Source organism: Emys orbicularis, chromosome 2 (genome assembly GCF_028017835.1).
Source record: "Emys orbicularis isolate rEmyOrb1 chromosome 2, rEmyOrb1.hap1, whole genome shotgun sequence".
Classification (NCBI taxonomy): domain Eukaryota; kingdom Metazoa; phylum Chordata; order Testudines; family Emydidae; genus Emys; species Emys orbicularis.
In genome coordinates this window covers 294,718,235-294,740,266 of record NC_088684.1, presented here as the reverse complement: position 1 = coordinate 294,740,266, position 22,032 = coordinate 294,718,235, and positions in this window count along the sequence as shown.

Sequence of the window (22,032 nt, the reverse complement as noted above, 5' to 3'; positions counted from 1 at the left end):
GATCGATTGCTTGCCGCCGAACCAGCAGGTAAGTGTAGACATACCCTCAGAAGATACAGGGTATGACCTAGAGTTTGTTGCTTCTGCCTATGTCACCATCAACCTAACCACTCCAGAAAGGTGAAGTGGAGTTGCAGCATTCCATGCTTGTCATGATTTGTTTTGCAGCCTTGAAGCTTCCATTTATTGACAAGACCCTTTTAAAGAAAGCGAAGATTTTTTTTTTTTTTTGCAGCTGTGGTATGAAACAGAGAACAGAATGGGAAACTGCCTTCCACCCACCAATTACAAAAATGCTTCAGTTCTCAAGACTTACATAACTATGAGAAAAACCCACAAGCTCTTTCAGCTAGCCCAGTTCATGTAATACTTTCTCAAGAAGCTCCACTGTACCTGAGGGCACTGGGCATGTATGCCTTACAGAGAGTTTGAGTCTAAAAATAACCTCCAAAGAAGCTACAAGAGAAATAGGCTCAGGTGCACCATATTCCAATTGTATAGACCTGTCATTTGCATGAACAGCAGAAACACCTGATGCAGTGCAAGGAGCCACCTTTGCCATCCGCTCTGTTTTAACATACACGTAGCCCTTTACAAGTCACGATGCGAGTGGCAGCATCTCAGTACTTAGCATGACTCACGAGTAAACCACCACTGACGTTTTTTCATCTCCCTCTTCTTGGTTGCATTCGCTCAATTACAGCTTTTCAGTATTAAAGATGATTCAATAATACATTTCCCCTTTGCAGCAATTGGGCTGCACTAGTTGTTTCCTGCTACTCTAAACACTTTGAAAAGAGTCTATGGATGTGAGTCCCTTAATGGCCAATTGTGCACTAATGAAACTCTTCAAAGGGCTTCGGATCAGGGCCTTGCATGCCAAAGGAAGCAGCATCTTCCCAACCCGGGGCAGTAAGGGGTCAGCTTATGTTCTGAAATACAAGGGTTTATAGTCCTTATCAATTTTTATCCTAATGAATAACAAGAAAATCTGCAGCTACATATAGGCTCTGATCCAGCAAAAACACATGCTTAACTTTAAGTCTCTTTGACTTTGATGGGACTACTCATGTGCTTAAAGTTAAGCACATCTTTAAGAGCTTTGCTGGTTCAAAACTAGCAAATGTCTAGCTAAAGAATAGGAACAAATGGTCCATTTTCTATCACTGATCTTACCAGGGACTCTCAAATTCTCTCCCTAGTGAGGAGCACATCTTAAAGGGCATTATCTTATGGACACTTCCCTCTTGTTTATGATCACATGAGCCACCTCCACTCCCATTAGTAATCGAATAACATCCCTTTGGCAACTACGGCAGTTGCTTCAATGGAAAAGGACTATTAGGAAGGTATTTAATGTATTTTTAGCTGCCTTTCCATGCAATTAAGTAGCTGGAAACAAGGATCAGAGATAGCACTACGTGACCAAGTGGTGTTCAGTACACAACCACACTTCAGGCACTTTGTTTTAACCAATGACTGATCCATGACAGTACTTTACTTCTCACTCCTATGACTCTATTTAGTTTATTGAATAGCCTCTGAAGATGCAATTTATCCAAGGTGCTTCAGAAGTCCAAACAAATTAGACCTCCCAGTTCTCCTTTATCTGACTCTCTTGCAAAAGCCCTATTAGGATGGAGAGGTACATTTAATTACATTCAGTATAATATCTATTAACATTTTCTGCACATGTACCCACCCAGGAAAGCTTTTGTTCAGATATAACATCTGGTATCCAGATAGGTTTTTTTGTTTTTTAAACTTCACTTTCCAACTGAATTGCACAAGGTGATGAAGTGACTGATTCAAGGCCATCATAACTAAAAGCGGTTGAATGGGTATTTATTTCACTTTATTACCCCCTTTGAAATCACCACCAGGTCATGGTGTCAGGCAGCTTTTGCAATACTATGTAAAGAAAAAACCCTCTTGTAAAGAGATACAATCTAACAGCTGAGTCTAGTCACAAATTAGAGGTAAAATTGTTTGCCAATTGTGAGAGGTAATCCCAGCTGCTAGTTCTCTTAGAATTAGATCTTCCAACCTCCCATCTTTGACCATGATGCGCTGTTCAGTAATGATAGGGAAGCTGTGGCATTTGAATCCATAAATGAACTTAAAAGGAAAGATGGAAAAAAACAAAGTCTAAGTAAGCCATCATCTGGGCCTTCTAGTGAGGGACTATGCTCAAGTGCTGAGTGGAAGACATTATTAGGGCCAAGTAGTTGTCCCTGCAAGTGGCAGAGTTTTCTGATGGGAATCAAAAAGAGAACCCTGTGATGATAATCTGCAGCAGGACACTGTTTGAAGTGCCATCAGAGCTATAGGAAAGGGTAGCAAGGTGGATTTCCTCTCACCTGTAGTGCAGGTAGGTCAAACAAACCAACCAAATACTGTTCTTCCCTTGATGTGGGGTTTCATCTTGTTTTAGAAGGATTCCCCCAGCCAGCCGCTTCCCGTCTCCAGAGTACAAGCAGAAAACAAAACAACCCCCCACTACACAGTTCTCCCCTTTCCAGGGTACAAAGAAAACTCACCCATCAGGCCCAGTTCACCACTGCCCGGCCCCTTGTGCAGTTTGCCCCCATGCAAAGTGAGTATAAAAACACCACCATTCTGATTCGGTAGCATTTTACACACACTATGCACTGGGGTAAATATTGCACAAGGTGCAGGGCAGTGGGGAATCAGGACCAGAGAATTCTCATCGTTCGCGAGTGCAAGCTGGCCCAGCCAGTCTCCCCCTTCAGGCTGAGGCCTGGTCTATACCTAAAACTTAGGTCAACCTAGCTATGTTCCTCAGGGTTGTGAAAAATTCTCTCCCCTGAGTGACATAGTTAAACCTAAGCCCTGGTGTAGATACCACTAAGTTGACAGAAGAATTCTTCTGTCAACCAAGCTACTGCCTCTCAAGAGGGTGGGTTTACTACAGCGACAGAAACCCCCCTCCTGTCACTGGAGCAAGTGTCTGTACAACAGCACTACAATGGTGTGTAGCTGCACTGCCACAGCTGTGCCCTAGGAATGCTTGTAGGGTAGGCATACTCTGACTCTAGCATGTCCCATCAGCCAGATCTTTCCTATTCCTCCTTTTTTATACCGGGCACTGGACACTGTAATGTAAATGACACCCACCTACATCAGTTCTCCAGCCACTTAGCCCCTTCCAGAGCTGGCTCCTGATAGTGCAAGGACTTACATATGTGCTTAACTGTATGCACTTTGAATACAGCCACTGAAATCAATGTGATTACCTGCAATGCTTAAAGCACATGGGGAAGTCTTTGCAGGATTGGGGCCCTGGTAGGAAAACTAGGTGGTGAGGTTTGGCCTGAGAACCAGATGGCTAGCTTACCTGGTCACTGAAAGTCAAACAGCGGGGCAAAGGGGAATTTCACCATTGACTTCAATGGGAGACGGATCAGAACCAGAATTAGGGTAGCCAAAACTAGAAAAAAAAAATCTGTCTTCAGTGGGAAGAGCATAACCAGTGAGCTGTCAACTACTGGGAACCTGGCGTATTTAATTAGTGTCAGTACAGTGCTTTGAACATGTTAAAGCACAATATGAATGCTATTATTAATAATTATTAACCCATTAAGGCTTATGGTTGCATAGTTAATTACACCAGTCTGAAATGTAGTAATTAAGTAAATATACTGATTGCAACAGTATTATTAGAAAAACTGGGCCAAATTTGTCAGTGAAGCAACTAGCATTTGATAATTGAAAGTTGCAGAATGTTACACAGATGTGGCAAGATGACCTACACTGAGACTTAATTGATGAAAAGACGTTTGCCTGAATATGATGTCATAATGTCTCCACCCTAAATTCTTCCAATCCTTCTGCTTCCATGGTAAGCCTCTTGTGGAGGGACCCTGGGGCACAGTCAGTAGTGATATAAGTGGTAATGTAAGTTGGTCAGCAAATAGGTGATAGGCCTTTCAGGGTCTATCCCCACCCGACTTATCTCCCATTTGTTATCAAGATGTCAACTCCTGCCTCCAGTAGGCCCAGGATGCCCATCTCCATCACCCACTTGTTTCAAATAAGCACCTTTGTGCTTTCTTCAGTGCTGCCCCTCCCACTTGGGAGGAACTCCCCATAAATATTTGCAAAACTAACTCATGATCCTCCTTCAAACCCTCCTCAAACTTCTCCTTTGCTGTGATGTCTACAAAACACTTGAATGGGTAGGCTGCTGGTGTGCTGAGATCACAGCCCATCATGCTGACCAATACTGTCTCGTTGCTTCCTTGTATTTCCCTCTCTGTCTGTCGCCATCTGTTCTCTCTTGTCTTATATTTAGATTGTAAGATCTTTGGGGTAGGGCCAATCTTATTGTTCTGGGTTTGTTCAGGTCTGGGTTTATGACTAGGCTTCTAGGAAGTATGGTAATACAAATAGTAAATAAATAGTTGTCTAGGACTAGCACAGGTTTGACGTTCAGTGGATGTTGCAAATTAGTATAATTTATGCAGATTTGATAGTCTTTGGGACTAAATTCAGTTCTTGGTATAAGCAGTTCCCATTGAATAAATGGCAGATGTTACACCAAGACTAAATTTGGATCTCAGAGGGCTAGAGATGGTCACGGTGGAACTTATTTGGGGCTTGCATTATCCTAAACTATTTTGTTAATTCTGTTCCTGCTCTAATCCCTTAGCACATCAATTACACTCCTTTTGCACCCCCACTGAATGCCACGTTAGTACAAGTTACACTAGGCCATTTACACACCTATCTTCTCACCAATTTACGCGCATTGCTTACTCCAAGCTGCCCACCAGAGCCAAACACCCTGCCAGCGCTCCACAAACAACAGAGCTGTCAATTCTTCATGTTGTATCAGGACACACAGGCACGTTGCGTCATTGCCACCTCACTCAGCTCAGTGCTCTCAAGCTCCTGCAATATATCTCATATGAGCTTAACCATCCAGTTCTGCCCTCTGTCTCTCTCATTTCCTCATTCCACAGGAAATCAAGAGTGGCTGAAACAGTAATAATTTACAAGTTAAGCAAATGATTTCCTAGATGCCCCCCCAACATAAGTTAATCACAATGTGAAGGAGTGCGCAAGCTCTTCAGGAATCATTAGGGGGGAAAAAAATTATTTAAAGACTAGAATCACCCAAGCCCAATATCTAAGCTGGAGCACATGCTCATTGGCCTTTGGAAGGTGCCAGAATGTACAAAGGTCACAAGATGTGGCCCGAGGAATCTGAAGACTCCATAATGAATCGTGATCTTAGTCTTGCCTTGTGTATCTTTGGAAACAGTCCTGAAGAGGGGGCTGCCTTTCCACCTTGTCCCATGCAAAAATGAGATAGGAGTTTCATTACTGACCTGGTTAGTCAGGCCGGTGACCATCTTATCTTAAAGAAGTAGGGTAACCAGGTGTCCAGTTTTCGACTGGAACACCCGATCGAAAAGGGACCCTGGTGGCTCTGGTCAGCACCACTGACTAGGCTGTTAAAAGTCCGGTCGGCGATGCTGGGTAGCTAAGGCAGACTAGTCCGTACCTGTCCTTGCTCCGTGCCCCAGCCCTGAGTCCCCTCCTGCACCCAAACCCCTTATCCTCGGCCCCACCTCAGAGCCTGCACCCCCACACAGTACCCTCATCGCCCCACCCCAGAGCCCCCTCCCACACCCGGAACCCCTCTGCCCCACCCCCGAGCCTGGAGCCCCCTCCTGCACCCCAACCCCCTCATCCCTAGTCCCACCCCAGAGCCTGCACCCCCAGATGGAGCCCTCACTGCCCCAGCCTGAAGCCCCCTCCCACACCCATAACCCCTCATTTCTGGCCCCACCTTTGAACCCGCACCCCCTCCCACACCCCAACCCCCTGACCCAGCCCAGTGAAAGTGAGTGAGGGTGGGGGAGAGCGAGCAACCGAGGGAGGGGGAATGTAGTGGGGGGGGGGCAGGGACTCAGGGAAGGGGTGGGGCTAGGTTGTTCGGTTTTGTGCGATTAGAAAGTTGGCAACCCTATAGAGAAGCCCCATTCACAGTGAATCAGTAAGAGGTCTGTCTCCTCTCATAAGGAGGACAGATGGAAAGAAGCGGACCAGTCAGGCTTCTGTTCTCCAGAAGCCCAAGGAAGGAGCACTATACCATAGTTCAGCTAGAACACAAGTTGTTTCTTTTGGCCTTCCATTTGAAAAGTTATGAGAGGGAGAATAGGACCTGTGACTCAGGATTCTGATATTTTTATTGTGTAACTAGGTACTAAATACAAAATGCAGGAAGGGACTTTTTCCTTTCACCTGGAAAAGCTGGTGTGTTGTCCCCCATGCCGATCATGGGCCTTCCAAGAACAGCCTAATCAAAACCTCAATTAACTGAACAAGGACACCTTTGTGCACGAACAGCTCTCTTAGTGCAGCAGAAGTCACACCTTGACCTTTTCTTCATATATCAAAGTGTGGCGAAAGTCAAACTTTTTCTTCACAATGCCTTCATGTTCCCATTTAACATTTTCAGATAAAGGTAGTGGATTCAAGATATTGCTGGAGGAGGAGTCAATGGGTCAAATGCAAAGGGCACAAGATTACAGCCTAAGCATAATGAAGAAGGGGAAGAGGGTGGCACTTGGAAAATTTCTATTTGACAGGAAAAATAATTGTTTTTAAGATTGTGTAGAACATGGGCCTCCTGCAGATGCGTACAGGGGATCTGCAGAGTGGGTAAAAAAGGTGGTGTTCCTCGTTTTGTTTCTTTATGATATATAAGAAAGGACGGGATTAATTTTAAATCTGCATGTTTTTACATGGTTGCTTGCTGACCTGAAGAAGAGCTCTGTATAAGCTTGGCTCTATTACCAACAGAACTTGGTCCATTAAGAGAGAGATTACCTCATCCACTTTCTATCTGCTTTCCCATTACAAATGTAGCCCGACGGCACTGTTGAGTTTTTGTGCATGTGTTTTGGTTTTTCATTTCCGCCCCCTGGAAGATTTAAGGACAATTGGACAAGCGGCACAATTTTGAGATTGCAAGAACCAAGAAAGTGAAAGCTGAGCAAATGAGAGCGAAAGGGATTTTCATTAAGATGGTTTAAAAAAGTTCTTTGTTTGTGGTAATACCAATGCATAAATTAATCACAGAATTTCAAAAATGCTGGGCAGGAAGGGACCTTGAGAGGTTGGCTAGTCCAGCCCCCAGCGCTGAGGCAGGACCAAGTAAACCTAGACCACCCCTGACAAGGGTTTGTCCCAACCTGGGCTTTAAAACATCTAATGGTGATTCCATAACCTCCCTTGGAAGCCTATTCCAGAGCTCAACTATCTTTACAGTTAGAAAGGTTTTTCCTAATATCTAACCTAAATCTCCCTTGCTGCAGATTAAGCTGATTGCTGAAGGTAGGACAAGAAACAGACATGGAGAACAATTGAGGACAGTCCTCTTATCGCAGCCCTTGACATACTTTGAAGCCTGTCATCAGGTCCCCTCGTCAATCTTCTTTTCTCAAGACTAAATAGGCCCAGTTCTTTTAATCTTTTCTCAGACATCAGGTTTTTTAAAACTTTTACCATTTTTATTGCTCTCCTCTGGACTCTCTCCAATTTGTCCACATCTTTCCTGAAGTGTGGGACCCACAATTGGACACAGTACTCCAGCTGAGGCCTCACCAGTGCCAAGCAGAGCAGGACAATTACCTCCTGTTAATACACCCCAGAACGATACTAGCCTTTTTTGCAACTCCTCTCCATCCCACTATTGCCTCATATTCAATTTGTGATCCACTATAACCTCCAGCTCCTTTTCAGCAGTGCTCCCATCTAGCCACTTATTCCCCATTTTGTAGATGTGCATTTGATTCTTCCTTCCTAAGTGCAGTACTTTACACTTGTCTTTACTGAATTTCAGCTTGCTGATTTCAGACTAATTCTCTAATTTGTCAGGATCATTTTGAATTCTAATCCTGTCTCCAAAGTGCTTGCAACCCCTCTCAGTGTGGGGTCATCCACAAATTTCATAAGTATACTCTCCAGTCCATTATTCATATTATTAATAAAAATATTGAATAGTACTGGACCCAAGTCAGACACCTGTGGGACCCAATTAGATACATCCCCCCAGTTTGACTGTTGATAACTACTCTTTGAGTACAGTCTTTCAACTAGTTGTGCACCCACCTTATAGTAATTTCATCTAGATGACATTCTAATAAGCAAAACTAGGGCACTGGTCTCCAAATTTCTTTGATCACGCACCCCATCAGTAAAAAAAATTTTGAGCACGCACCCCCTGCTCCCGGCCGAACTGTCGAAGCAAAAAAAAAAAAAAAAAAAAGCCGCTCGGACTCCCGGCCGAACTAAGGGAGGGGAAAAAAAAAAAAAAAAGCGGCGCTGCTCCGGCAGCGCTCCTCCTGCCGCGCACCCCGAAGGATCCTCTTGCGCGCACCCCACTTTGGAGATCACTGAACTAGGGAAATGTGATGTGGAATGGCGTCAAAAACCTTACTAAAAATCAAGACTATCATGCCTACAGCTTCCGTCCTAGCCAGTAACCCCAGGAAAGAAGAAAGTTAGGTCAGTTTGGCATGATTTGTTTTTTTACAAACATGTTCGCTATTCCTTATAACCTCATTATCCTCTAGCTGTTTACAAATGGATTGTTTAACAATGTTCCAGTATCTTTCCAGGTATTGAAGTTAGGCTGACTGGTGTCTATAGTTTCCAGGTCTTCTTTGATCCCGTTTTTAAAGATAAGTACTATGCTTGTCCTTCTCCAGTCTTTTGGGACCTCACCCATCCTTCGCTAGTCCTTGCAAATAATCACTGACGGTTCCGAGATTGCTTCAGCTAGCTCCTTAAGTATGCTAGGGTGAATTTTGTCAGCTCCTGCTGACTTGACTACACCTAACTTATCTAAATATTCTTTAATCTGCTCTTTCCCTACTTTGGCTTGCGTTCTTTCTGCCTAATATCTGAGAGAAAAGATCCCTTTGTTGAAGATTCAGCACCCTTTCTACTAAGAAAACTGCAGCTCCAGTTCTCTGGACTTCCAAAGTGTCCTCCAGCGGACAGTTCTAAGGTAAAAAAAAAAAAAAAAAAATTGCAGGAAACAAAAATTAACAAAACTCTTCCAAGTCTTCTGTATACATGAAAAGAAGTGAAAAAAGAGGGCACAAACCCATGTTATCATAGGTCATCTTTAGAATACCCCTCAGGTTATATGTTCCCAAGGTTAACTCACATAAAACAGTGGAAGTCTGTTTGCAGTTCTAGCAGAGGATTTTCAGCTGCATTCAGTGTTGGCCCCAATCGGCTGCCATTGGAGTCAATGGTAAAACTCCCATTGGCTTCACTAGGAGCAGAATTAGGCTAAGGCAGGGTGTATTTTTTAAAATGCCACCCTTTAAGCTTTGATGAAATAACCTATTTTAAGAAGTGCACTCATTAAACTTGCTGTTACTCTGATTCGCTCTATAACCAATACCCAAGTACAACATTATCCTAACACTTCCTATCCCAACCAGGCCAAATCACCACCTTTGTTTCCTCCATCAATAGTATTTTAACTGGAGTTCATTATACTTCAGTCTGAACTCCCCCTGCCAATTTACTCCTCATTCCCCTCCACTGCTGAGATGGAGGCTATGTTCTTCCGCCTCTGAGAGATGGGGCGGAGGGTGTGGTAAGGGGATGTCGCTAGTCACCGATGGCACAAGTGTCCAGCACCACCCCATTTTGCTGTTTGCTTCTTCTTGGACCAATTGGCACTTCCAACAGTCATAGGACTTTCTGGGCCAACATTTTTCCATTTCCATTTAAGGAAGGACATCACCCTAAGTTTTTCTCACTGTTTAAAACACTCTAGCCTCAGAAAAGACTCTCCCCCCCCCACCATTTCCAATCAATGAGAGGCTAATCTAAATTACAGCTGAATATAAGGACAGCCAAGAAACTGGATGTTCACATCATCTTTCGGCATATTAATTAGTCAAAGCTGTTAAGCTTAATTTAGTGTACTGTGGCACAATCACATTATAATAGTGTTATTTGCTTACTACAACCACTACAGTTAATAGCCTGTAAATGAGCCTTTCCTTTATAATAATCCATTTCCAAAGGCTTATTATTTTGCTGTAAAAATTCAATCCACACTGAATCTTTACAGTTAAGATCTCAGCCTGGGAAAAGCTTCTTTACAAACTGTCCTACATATCCCTTTGGGGCTTGGAGTTATTGCATGTAAAACAAACAAACAAAAATTCGATCTTATTTTGTGCTTCCAACTCAGCTGTGGCCTCTAAGATTCTTACCAAATTTGGTGGGGCGTGTTAGTCTATACAATGCCACTCTGCGTTTAACAAGCAAAGAGCGACTTCAACATCAAACAACCACTGAAAGCAAAAAAAAATAAAATCCAAATACGTAGTGACCCATAGTTATCCCCATCTGATGATGGTTCAATTTTTTATATGCTGTAACTTGGTGGCTTCACTCCAGTTCCAGATGGATTGGTATCCACAGGCACAAAAAAAACTGGGTACCTTGTTGACAGAGGTCAGTTGAATTGCCTAGTACCAAATGGGCCATGGAGCCCAAACGACTGTTTTACCCTTTGTGACGGAGTCCACTCACCACAGCAGCGCCTCCTGCTGGTCGTCATGGGGATTAGCTCTGTTAGCCAGTACTCCCTCTGGTGGCACCTCTCCTGTCATCTTCTCTGCCTGCAGACCTCACTCAGTCCAAGTACCATAGTGTCCACTTCATGGCTCAGCCCTCCGGCCATGTCACCATCTGCGGTTATCCCCTTCCGGGAGGAGGGGAATTAGTATCACAGTCCAAATTCTGCCACTTCCCCAGTGGCGAATGGGGTGGGGGGGCAGGAGGAACTGGGCCCGCCCACTACTCTGGGTCCCAGCCCAAGAACCCTGTGGATAGCAGCCTCCTTCTGCATCTCTTTAACCTCGGTCTCTGCTGCTTCAATTCCCTGGGACACTTCCCCATGGCCACAGCACCTTCTTCACCCTCTTCCCAGGGCATTCAGCCAGCAAGTTCCAGCAGCCAGCCAGGAGCTCCCTTTTGTTCCCCCAGTCCCTGCCAGCAAGTGCTCTCTCCGAGGTGCTACCAATTCTCTCAGCCCCTCAGGGACACAGTCCTCACATCCTGAGCACCCAGCAGCCACTAACCCTGCTCTGCCCTGCAACTCCCTTTTATGTGAGCCCGCTGGGCCCTGATTGGTTGTTTCTTGCACAGCCTCCCTAGGCTGCTTGGAGGACTCACCTTCACTGCTCCTTTCTGGGCCAGGGGTGGCAGGCCCATGAGGCCTCCATTAACCCCTTCTTCTCCAGTGTGGGTTGAACACCCCATCATGCCCCTACTGATGCTCCCTCCAGAACATGGTTAAGGCACATTGCCAGTGTCTTTCAAATGCCATTCACTGTCATGTTGTGGTGGGTGAGGGCCCTCTTGAGTCCCTACTAGATCACAATTTGGGCTGCTCATAGAGTCCTTCCCTGCTTGTGGCATACAAGGGATTCTTCAAACAAAAAGTTTCCTTCCCCTCTCCATCCACTGGGAGTGGCAGAATCAGAGTAAAGGAAAAAAGGCAAAAGGTGATCAGTCTCTCAGGCAGTCTTTTGGTCACCCCTCTAGGGTTCAGCTTATCTGCAGGCTCTAGTGTCCTTGATCAGGGCTAGGGTTTGCCTCCAGCCCCTCTTTTTGCTCACCCCCATTTTATACTTAGTCCATGAAGTCTCAGGGGCAGCAGGTCTGCAACTGTCTTCCTCTTTGCTGCTCTATCCCTGTCGCCAGCTGTCTCTGAGGCACAGCATTCTTCCCCTAGCTGCCCCCTTCCGGTGGCATGCTTTCCTTTTCCTCCCTCCAGGCACAGCAACCTTTACAGGTGTGTCTGGTTAGTGCTGAGCTCGTTAGCCCCATAAGAGCTCGTTAGCCTCCTCTGAGAGTGCCCCCTCACAAACCCCACCCCTCAAGTTGGAAAGGCCATCTTAAGGCTGGTCATCTTCGTCTCCAATTTCCTGCTGAAAGAAATCGGTACAAGTATGGTCCTTTCCCTCCCAGTGTTGCACTCTGAGACTATAGGGTTGTAGTACAAGGTACCATCGCATTATACACAGGTTCATGTCTTTTATGGTATGGAGCCAGCAAAGGGGGGGCTTGATCAGTGGTCAAGGAGAAGGGACTATTCAGCAGCTAATAACTGAGGGAATCCACTGCCCACTCATTTGCTAGTGCCTCCTCTTCAACAATAGAGTAGGCCTTTTCCTCTAGGGAATAGCTTCCTGCTCAAGCATAGGATTGGGTATTCCCAGGGCCGGCGCTTCCATTTAGGCGACCTAGGCGGTCGCCTAGGGCACCAGGATTTGGGGGGGGGGGGCATTTTGCCACCCTCGGCAGCAATTCGGCGGCGGGGGGTCCTTCCGCGCTCCGGGTCTTCGGCGGCAATTCTGCGGCGGGTCCTTCACTCACTCCGGGACCCGCCGCCAAAGTGCCCCGAAGACTGGGAGTGCGAAAGGACACCCCCCCCCCGCCGCAGAATTGCCAACGACGACCAGGAGTGCGGAAGGACCCCCGCCTAGGGCGCCAAAAACCCTGGCGCCGCTCCTGGGTATTCCTCCCCCTTGAAGTCCTGTGAGAGCATGGCACTGGGACAGACACCTGAGGCATCTACGTATGATATAAGCAACAGAGGGTCCTGTGGCACCTTTAAGACTAACAGAAGTATTGGGAGCATAAGCTTTCGTGGGTAAGAACCTCACTTCTTCAGATGCAAGAGTATCTTGACTTGCATCTGAAGAAGTGAGGTTCTTACCCACGAAAGCTTATGCTCCCAATACTTCTGTTAGTCTTAAAGGTGCCACAGGACCCTCTGTTGCTTTTTACAGATTCAGACTAACACGGCTACCCCTCTGATACGTATGATATGAATTCATTGGGCGAGAGGGGCGGGGAAATCAGGGCTGAAGAGCATGGGCATCCAGCACAGTGGTGTTTGCAGCTCGTTAAAAGCTTCCTCACTGTTCCCATTGTATCGGATCTTCTCTGAGTTGTTACCTTTTATGAGGTCTGTCAGGAGAGCTGCGAATGAGGCGAAGCCGGGGATAAGCTTCCAGTAATACCTTGTCAGGCCAAGAAAATGCCTCACTTGCCTGGGGAACTGGGCATCCGTTAGGGCCTGTACCGTGTCGATCACTGGTTTCATAAGGCTGCCCCCTACGCAGTACCCCAAATAGATTACTTCCGTCATGGCTATTCAACATTTTGCGGGGTTGGCTGCAAGACCTGTGTCTCGAAGGGCTTTTAACGCTGCTTTTGAGTGCTGTAGATGGTCTCCCCAAGTAGGACTGTAAACAACATCATCTAGGTAGGCCACAGCATACTGATGATGCAGATTGGGGATCCTATTCATAAGTTGGAAAGTTGCAGCAGCCCCATGGAGGCTGTAAGGCCTAGTGTCGAATTGGAAATTCCTGAAGGAGTTTGCGAAAGCAGTTTTCTTGTGTGAGGATGGGGACAGAGGGATCTGCCAATAACTTTTTGTCAGGTCAATAGTGCTCGGGTACTTTGCTGGTCCCAGCTGCTCTAATAACTCCTTTACCCTTGGTATCGGGTAGGCATCAAATGTCAAAATGGAATTAACCTTCCTGAAATCTATGCAAAACCAAATCGTCCAGTTTGGGAATTAGAACTATAGGGATCCTCCATTCACTTCTGGACTCCCTAATTACCCTCATCTCCAGCATTGCTCATACTTCTCAGAATGTGTCCCACATCCTCCATGGGAATGGCAGAGGCTACTCTCTGACTAGCTGGCCCAAGTTGATCTCTAGGTGGCATTGGACTGTGTTCTCCCACGGAGGGCGAGGGGGGAGGAGGAAATACAGTTCCAAAGTCATTGGTCAATTGGATGAGTTGCTTCTTCTGTGCAGGGGTACAGGCACTGGTGTCGGTTCTTGGCCACTGCGTACTTGGGGCCCTAATTCAGGCTCTGTAAGCAAGGGAATTATCACAAGGCCTCTTGCGTCTTCCAAGGTTTAAGCTTCACGTGATAAATTTTCGTTTCCTTCTTTCTACCTAGCAGTTTTGTCTCATAGTCCACTGGCCCTCCCTGTCTAACAACTTCAAACGGACCCTGCCACTGGGCCATTAATTTTGACTCAGCTGAGGAAGCCGTTGAAGGATCCGGTCATCAAGGTAGGTCTGTAGTTGTGCCCCTTAATTATAATTTTGTTCCCGAGTATGTTGGGCCTTTCTCAAATTCTCTCTTGCAAATACCCGTAGGACCCCGAGTCATTCCCTTAATTGTAAGACATATTGGGTTGCACTTAAGGCGCCTATGCCCTGTTCCTCTCAGCCCTCTCGTAACAAGGCCAAGAATTCCCTGTGGTTGGCAGCCACAGAGTAACTTGAAGGGACAGAACCCTGTGGAGGCCTGCAGGACCTTCCTTAGGAAAATCAGGAGTGGCCGGAGTAGCTGGTCCCAGTGCTTGGGGTATTTACTAACGAAGTGTCTCAACATTCCCTTCAGAGTCTCATTAAATTGCTCCACTAGGCCACCTGTCTGCAGGTGGAACACGGAAGTTTTCAGGGACATGATCTTCAGAAGGGAGCCTAATTTGCACATCAACTGGGAGGGAAACCTTACTTGTTTACAGCCCTTAGCCTCCTCTAAGTCCAGGCTACGGTAGGCCTGCCTGTGCCAGACCAGTCAAGTGTGGAACTAAAAAGCCCACTGCTCAGAGGGCCACAGAGATGCTAGTGCCACTCTCTCAAATGTAACTAAAAAGACCTCAGGATTATCATCTTGGTTAGCTTCACAGATACAGGTGGGGGACCCACCTCAGTGGAAGCGTAACCCACTGGCACTCTGTGGGGGGATAGGGCCAACGCTATCTGTTGTATCATTTCCTTGTGTAACTCCTGCTCCTGGGTCTTCAGTTCCCTCAGCAGCTGTTGCGTGGTTTGAACTTGCTGTCGGGTAGCCCACGGCTGCAGCAAGTGCTGCTGGAACTGTTGTTGCTGCGCCCCGTGCTGCTGTCGCATGTCCGCTAGCCATTTACACCGCTGCTCGGGTTCCATCTTGCTCAGAACGGCTAAGCTCAGTAAACACCCTTGTATCAGGTGTTATGCCCGCATTCTCCACCCCTTGAGGTGGGTGAGGGACCCTTTGGGCTGCTCACAGAGTCCTTCCCTGCTTGTGGCATACAAGGGATTCTCCAAACAAAAGGTTCTTTCCCCTCTCCGTCCTCTTGGAGAGGGAGAATTAGAATAAAAAAAAAAAGGCAAAGGTGGTCAGTTTCTCAGGCAATCTTTTGGTCACCCCTTTGGGGTTCAGCTTATCTGCAGGCTCTAGTGTCCTTGATCAGGGTTAGGGTTTGCCTCCAGCCCCTCTTTTTGGTTACCCCCCACTTTATACCTGGTCCATGAAGTCTCAGGGGAAGAAGGGTCTGCAAATGTCTTCCTCTTTGCTGCTCTATCCTTGTAGGCCACTTTTTCCAAGGCTTCTGCCCTAGTCATTCCCTAGTTTTCTCCTAGTCACATCCCCTTCCTGTAGTAGGCTTTCCCTTTTTAAGATTCCTCCTTCCGGGCACAGCAAGTCTTACAGGTTTGTCTGGATAGTGCTGGCTGAGCCCATAAGAGTTCGCTAGCTTCCTCTCTACTAGAGCGTGGGCGCGCTCCCTCACACATGTCCTGTGGAGTCCTTGTTCTGTGATAGACAGAAAGCTTCAGTTCAAGGCTGTCTCTCTGGCTGCTTTTGTCAGGCAGCTGTGTTTCTTAAAAGAGTATATATGAACATGAGTATGGTGACTAAATACGCTTCAAAAACATAGTTAAAACACATATATATAAAAAAGCAAAGCAAAGCAACTGCCACTTTCAGGGCCCTGGGACCTTCCATTCTAAGCATGTCACAAGTTTCAAATAGTCTGGCTCTGGTTGATATCATTGCCACGTATATGATTGGTGTGTCTGCTTTAATTTGCCATTTTCCCCCACAGGGCAACTACCACAGTATCATTAGTATGTCACATAACACCATATTCAAACCTGATGGTTGTGAAGAACCATAGACTGACTATTGCCAGCCTAAAGCGTGGTGGGACTGTGGGACAAAGTACAGACAGAAGGCTTGCAAATGTCAGGGACAGGGCGGTCTTGAGAAGGAATAAAATGAATAAAGACACTGGGTCAAAAGGGTATAGAGCAGAGAGATACAGAAATACAGGCACCTCTGGGCCACACACTATTATTTAGTATTATTTGGTCAGCACCAAGACTGTGCTTGGTGCTGCCAGCACACAGAAAGAAAGAGTGCCTGCCCCAGGGACCTTACAGTCCAAGGCCTCAATCCTGCTAACACTTACGCATGTGCTTAACTTTAAGCATGTGAAGAGCCCAAGTGATGTCTCATATGCTTGAAGTTATTATAACCACCTCTCCTGATGTTCTAAGTCTCAGAACATTTGGTGTTTTTCTTAAGGCCCCAGTTCCTGTGAATAAAGAAAATCTGAGCTTTTTTTCGGTTCAGAATTTTTTAGCCCTCTTGTGGAGAAAAGCTTGAAAAAGTGAAACCTAAAGGCTCAAAAACCAGAAGGCAATTCAAAAGAACCTCAGACTTTTTAAATAATCTCATGATTTTTGAACACTTTGGTGTTGGCAATACTGAATTAAGCATGTGCATAAGTGTTTGCAGGGCTTAACAGAAGATGAGGCACACTAGGAAATTCAGAGGTAAACGTGATTTTTTTAAAACGAAATCTACATCTTGTGGTTAAATATTAATCCCAATATTATGTTTATTCACCACACAAAAACTTGCTGCACCATTTTTCCACATTGCACAAGAGATTGACAGGAGAACCATGAGAACAAAGTGTTATCATCTTAAGAATACATTTTAAAATTCTGTATTCATTTTTTTATTGATAGTGTTTTTATACAAAGAGAGAAAATGAGACCAGGCTCTGGAAACAGAAAGAGAAAGCAAATGGGGGCAATGAAGGCAGCTAGAGAGACACAGAACTGCTATAGTAGTCAGAAAACATGTCCAGAGTCTGAGGTCAATCAACCAGGTGTAAATCCACAATAACTCCATTAACTTCAATGGAGATACACAGACAGTGGTAACAGATCAGAATATGGCCTTAGAAGAAAAGGCACAATGAGCATTTTAAACCATAAAAAAGAACATAAACTATTCACCAGACAGAGCCTGGTAAAAATATTTTACCTCTGATTCAGCAAACTATTCTGTTTGGAGTCAAATATTAAACCATAAGTACAATCAATTGGACATAACAGTAACAATTGCTATCTCCTGCATCTCACCAACTCTCCTTATTTTATTGCAATTGACAAACATGATAATTGGCGTTAATCTTAAAGCCCTTGCTTCCTGAGTCATGTGAATATACGAGACCCTCAGCTTTCACGGTTGCAGAAAAGAGCTTGAAAATGTGACTGAAGTGTAACCTAAGGACTAAAAAAAAACAGAAGGCAAATATAGAGAATCCATATTTTTTTTTAAATCTCATGATTTTTAAGCCAATCTAATGATTGGGGTTTGACTCATGATTTTTAAACGTCTGGGGTTGGCAATACTGCTCCTATTATGCAAGCACATACGGTTCTAAAGTTCAATAAAAATCTGTCTAATAATACCAGTGACTACAGAGTACAATTAGGACAACAGCCCTACGCTAGCCCTGCCTCAGCAGTTTGTCTGGGAGATGTTGCCTTTAGTGAATATTGTTTAATTCATTTTGGATAAGGCACCTAATGGCCTTCAGGCACAGAGCACTAGGGTAACTGTGTGAGCTGATTCCTGATGCCCATGCAAAGCCCCTTTGAAGTCCATGGGACTGCACATGGATGCAGGATTCTGCAAAGACGGGGCTCATTGGTGGATTGATTCCTAAAATATTAAAAAGTTGAGTTATCAAAGTAACAGATAATGGAGTTCTAATTACAGCCCAGCCAAAACAACAGCAATACATTCCCTTCTGTACTGGCTTAATGGTTTGCAGGAGTAGAGTCTACATGTGTACAGGATCAAGCTCCTAATGATTATTGCTGGTTGAATAGCAGTAAAAATATTGTCAGATGTTGACAAATGTTATTTATCAAGTCAATTATTCATATTAAATCAGCTATAAAGATGACCAAATACTTCAAAAAGTGATCTGTCAAATAACAAATACCAGCATCAAGTCATATATTCGAGCAGCTGCCTAAGATTCCAATTCTGCAAACACTTACACATGTGCTTAACTTTAAGCACACAAGTAACACCTAATAGGGGGCCTAGTGGTGATGTTACACAGACCAGAGAAAAACATAGTTTAACTAGCAGATCCCAGGTTGGGTTCTTCACACTAATTGAAGAAACAACTTTTCATTCATAAATTGAATACATTTCATTTAGAAATTGTTGAGACATTAACTACAGAAGCCTATAATTCCTTTTTCAAGAGTCACTTTTCAGAATGAGTTGACTAACTTGAAAGGGAAAGCTTTGTTAGTGACACCACACAAGTGAAAGATAGTACTTATATCATCCTAGAAAATAATTATGCAGAGAATCTTTTCTTGTGGGTAAGCCTATTTCAAAGAGGTAACACCTAAATGCTTTACTGTTCAGCCTAAATGAACCTGCTGGCTTACCTCAGACTTCCTTTTTATCACCCCGCAGCTATTAGAGACAGACCCTGGGTGGAACACAGGTGGTGACTTACCTCTGTTTCTTGTTAGCCCCAATAAAAGAGGAGAGCAGCCAGCCTCCCTCCCCCTAAGGAAATCAAAGACCCAGCTGTACTAGCACAGCAATAGGGCATATACTGAGGGAATGCTACATCAGGTAAGAGGAATAATAAATTCTACTGTATGGGTTTATTTTAGAAAAATAATTTATTAAAAGTTGGGGTTACTTTCATGCCCCCATAACCACCAATGGGTGATTTAAAAACTCATCCTCCTAAGCCTGATTGAAAAGTCCCTTAACTTAAGAGATCCCCAAAGGTAAAATACAGTTGAAATAAAACATTTGAATTGGATAGGTTCAAACACAGTGTAGTCTACTGGGAAAATAGGCAGCCTAAGACAACATAGGGAGCCTAAAGTCACTTTTGGTGGCACATCCACTGTCCTTGATCACACTTTGCTTGCTCCTGCTTCTTAGCAAAACTAGTATCCTGGACTCTTTTCAGCTCTGCTCTTGTATAGCGACTTTCATAGCTAGTGTTTAAGTGGCTAGACAGTAGTAGGGTGACCAGATGTCCTGATTTTATAGGGACAGTCCTGATATTTGGGGCTTTTTTTATATGGGCTCCTATTACCTCCCACCCCATCCCGATTTTTTTCACTTGCTATCTGGTCATCCTAGACAGTAGACACCAGAGCAGATACAATCAATTGAGCTGTCTATGGGTAGATGATTTGGTGCTGATCATGCGAACATTTATGCATGAGTATGGGACTACGCACGTGTACTAATCAATTCAGTAGGATTGCTCATGTGGATAGTTACTTGCATGCATATGAGCATACAAGATTAGGACCTTGTTGCTTCCTGTATATTATTTGGATCTTCCCTGCCATGACCTCATACCAGGAAAACTAATATGGGAAACTCCCTCTAGCCAAGCCCCTTGTAGCTGGGCTGACCTTGTAAACAATGAACATTGTTGTGTGTGTGTTACAATTACTTTCTCTGCCTAATCATTCTTTTTGGCTGCTATCCCTAACAAACCATACTCAACCATGTATTATCTACTAACAGTCACCACACAATAGCATATTAAGTAATTTATTTGTGGATTATTTAATTAATTTTACACATCCAATTAACGACTAACAATATACACCACTGAATGCTATCTGACAAGTGTACTGAACAGATTGTGTGTTGTATTGAATATTGCATCGCATATTGCAGCACTTTCAGCTTGATCAAATCCCAAATTTGGAGGTTGTTTTAAAAAAAAGTCTTCATGCAATTTTAAATTTCAGCCAATAATATTGTAATTTAAACAACCCCCCGCCCTCCCCTACAGCCCAAATAAATTTGTTAGTCTCTAAGGTGCCACAAGGACTCCGTGGTTTTTTTTTTTTTTTGCTAAATAATTATCACTAGAAAATGCAAATGTACAAGGGAAAGTAAGTAAAAACTAAAGAGAAAGTAGAGCAAAATTAGATTTGAAAAGTTCCTTGTTCTAAGAATTTCAGATGCTAAGGCAGAAGTAAAGATAAGTCTATCTTTAATAAATTGTTATTTCTAATATTTTTATTAATAAAAGTTAAATTACTTCTTCTGGCTTTCCCAGGGCATCCTGTCTTCTCTGTGTCTATGTTTTAGGCCTCAATCCAGTGATTTGCTCCACATGGGTTCTCTTTACCATTGACTTAAATGCCTTTTACCCCAATCCTGCACAAATTCACATGCATGTTTAACTGTATGAATTATGCCCTAACACTGCCATGAGTTTCGTGTATGGTGGATCTTCACTTAAATCAACTTGACTGTGTGCGCGCACAGGTCTTCCATGCAGAACTCGCTGCAGGTAAGGGTGTAAGACTCATTGTAGTAAAGTTAAGCATGTGTGTAAGTGTTTGCCGAATTGGGGCACACGTGTGTAAAAAATTAAGCGTATGTGTAAGTGTTCATGGGATCAGAGCCTTAGGGCACAATCTTGCAACTTGTTACGTACAGGCGAACCTTTGTACTCACATGGAGACCCACTGAAGTCAATGTGAGTCCACACAGGCACAGTGGTTCACCTGTCCAGAACAAATTGCAGGTTCAGAGCATTGCCCTGTAAATTCATTAGGAGGCAACTGTCTTTGTTTATGTCTGTACAGTACTGAGAATGATGTTGTTACTTAATAATTAATTGATGATGATTATGGCCGTATCCCTTTCATGATGCATTAAGAGGTAACTGTCCCTTGTATTGTAGATCTTTTATATTGACTAAATAGCATTCATTATTTGTTGCTGTTTTTAACGTAATTATTGATGAATAAAATTATTTTATTGTGCCTAAGTAGCAGGCTTTATTTTACTGTTGCTGTAAAAAATGAAGGATAAAATCAAAGAAAATTTTCCAGCCCTTTAATTTAGTGAAATTCTAATTATGACATTTTTCAATTGCATCACCAAAATTTTGTGTACGATTATCAATCAGCTTTGGGTGTCTATCTTACTTGAGAGACTCCACTTTGCATCTTACGTAATATTTTATCATCCACAAATCTCTGCTGGAGGTTTAAAAAACTGAGTGGCTAATATCCCATTTAAGGTTAGCTTGTATACATGAATACACAATATCTGTTCAGTAACAATAACTCCTTTTCAAAGATTCTCTTGCAAATGCCTCTCAAAATCACCTTTTCAAGATTAAGGCCCCAGTTCAGAAGTCAGCTCTGTGGGAGCTAGGTCCTTGCACCGACAACCATGCAGATATAATTGCAGAATTGGAGCCTTAATTTTGTAACTTCTTAGGATACTACCAGGTACTTTAGGGTCAAGACTGAATTATTGATTTTTTCCCCTCACAAAAATTAATAGAAATGTTTTCATTGTTTTGCTCAGACTTCAGTGAAAACTGTTTGCCCCCGACCCTGCAAGCTGTTCCACAGGCATGGACCTTTGGGCCACCTCAAGTCCCACTGACTTCAGTGGGACTCCATGCAGGTGCAGAGATCTGATCAGCTGGTAGGATCATGGCATGTTTGGATTTAAACCTTTTATGACAGTGTCTATAATATAAACATTGCAGTAGTTGTGCAAGTGCAGGAGAACCAGCAAGCAAAAATGACGAATCTGCTTTTATTATCCAAGCTGATCGAAATGCAAAACCTAAACAAACATACATGGTGAAAAACAAGACCTCGATTCTGCAATAAGCTCCATGGAGCTGCAATGGGGCTATGTCAGGGCACGAGAGTCTCCCCATCCATTCATAGCTTTGTGGAATTTAAGTCAAGAAGGGACAATTATGATAACCTAATCTGATCTCCATTTTATACAGACCATAAGATTTCACCAAGTGA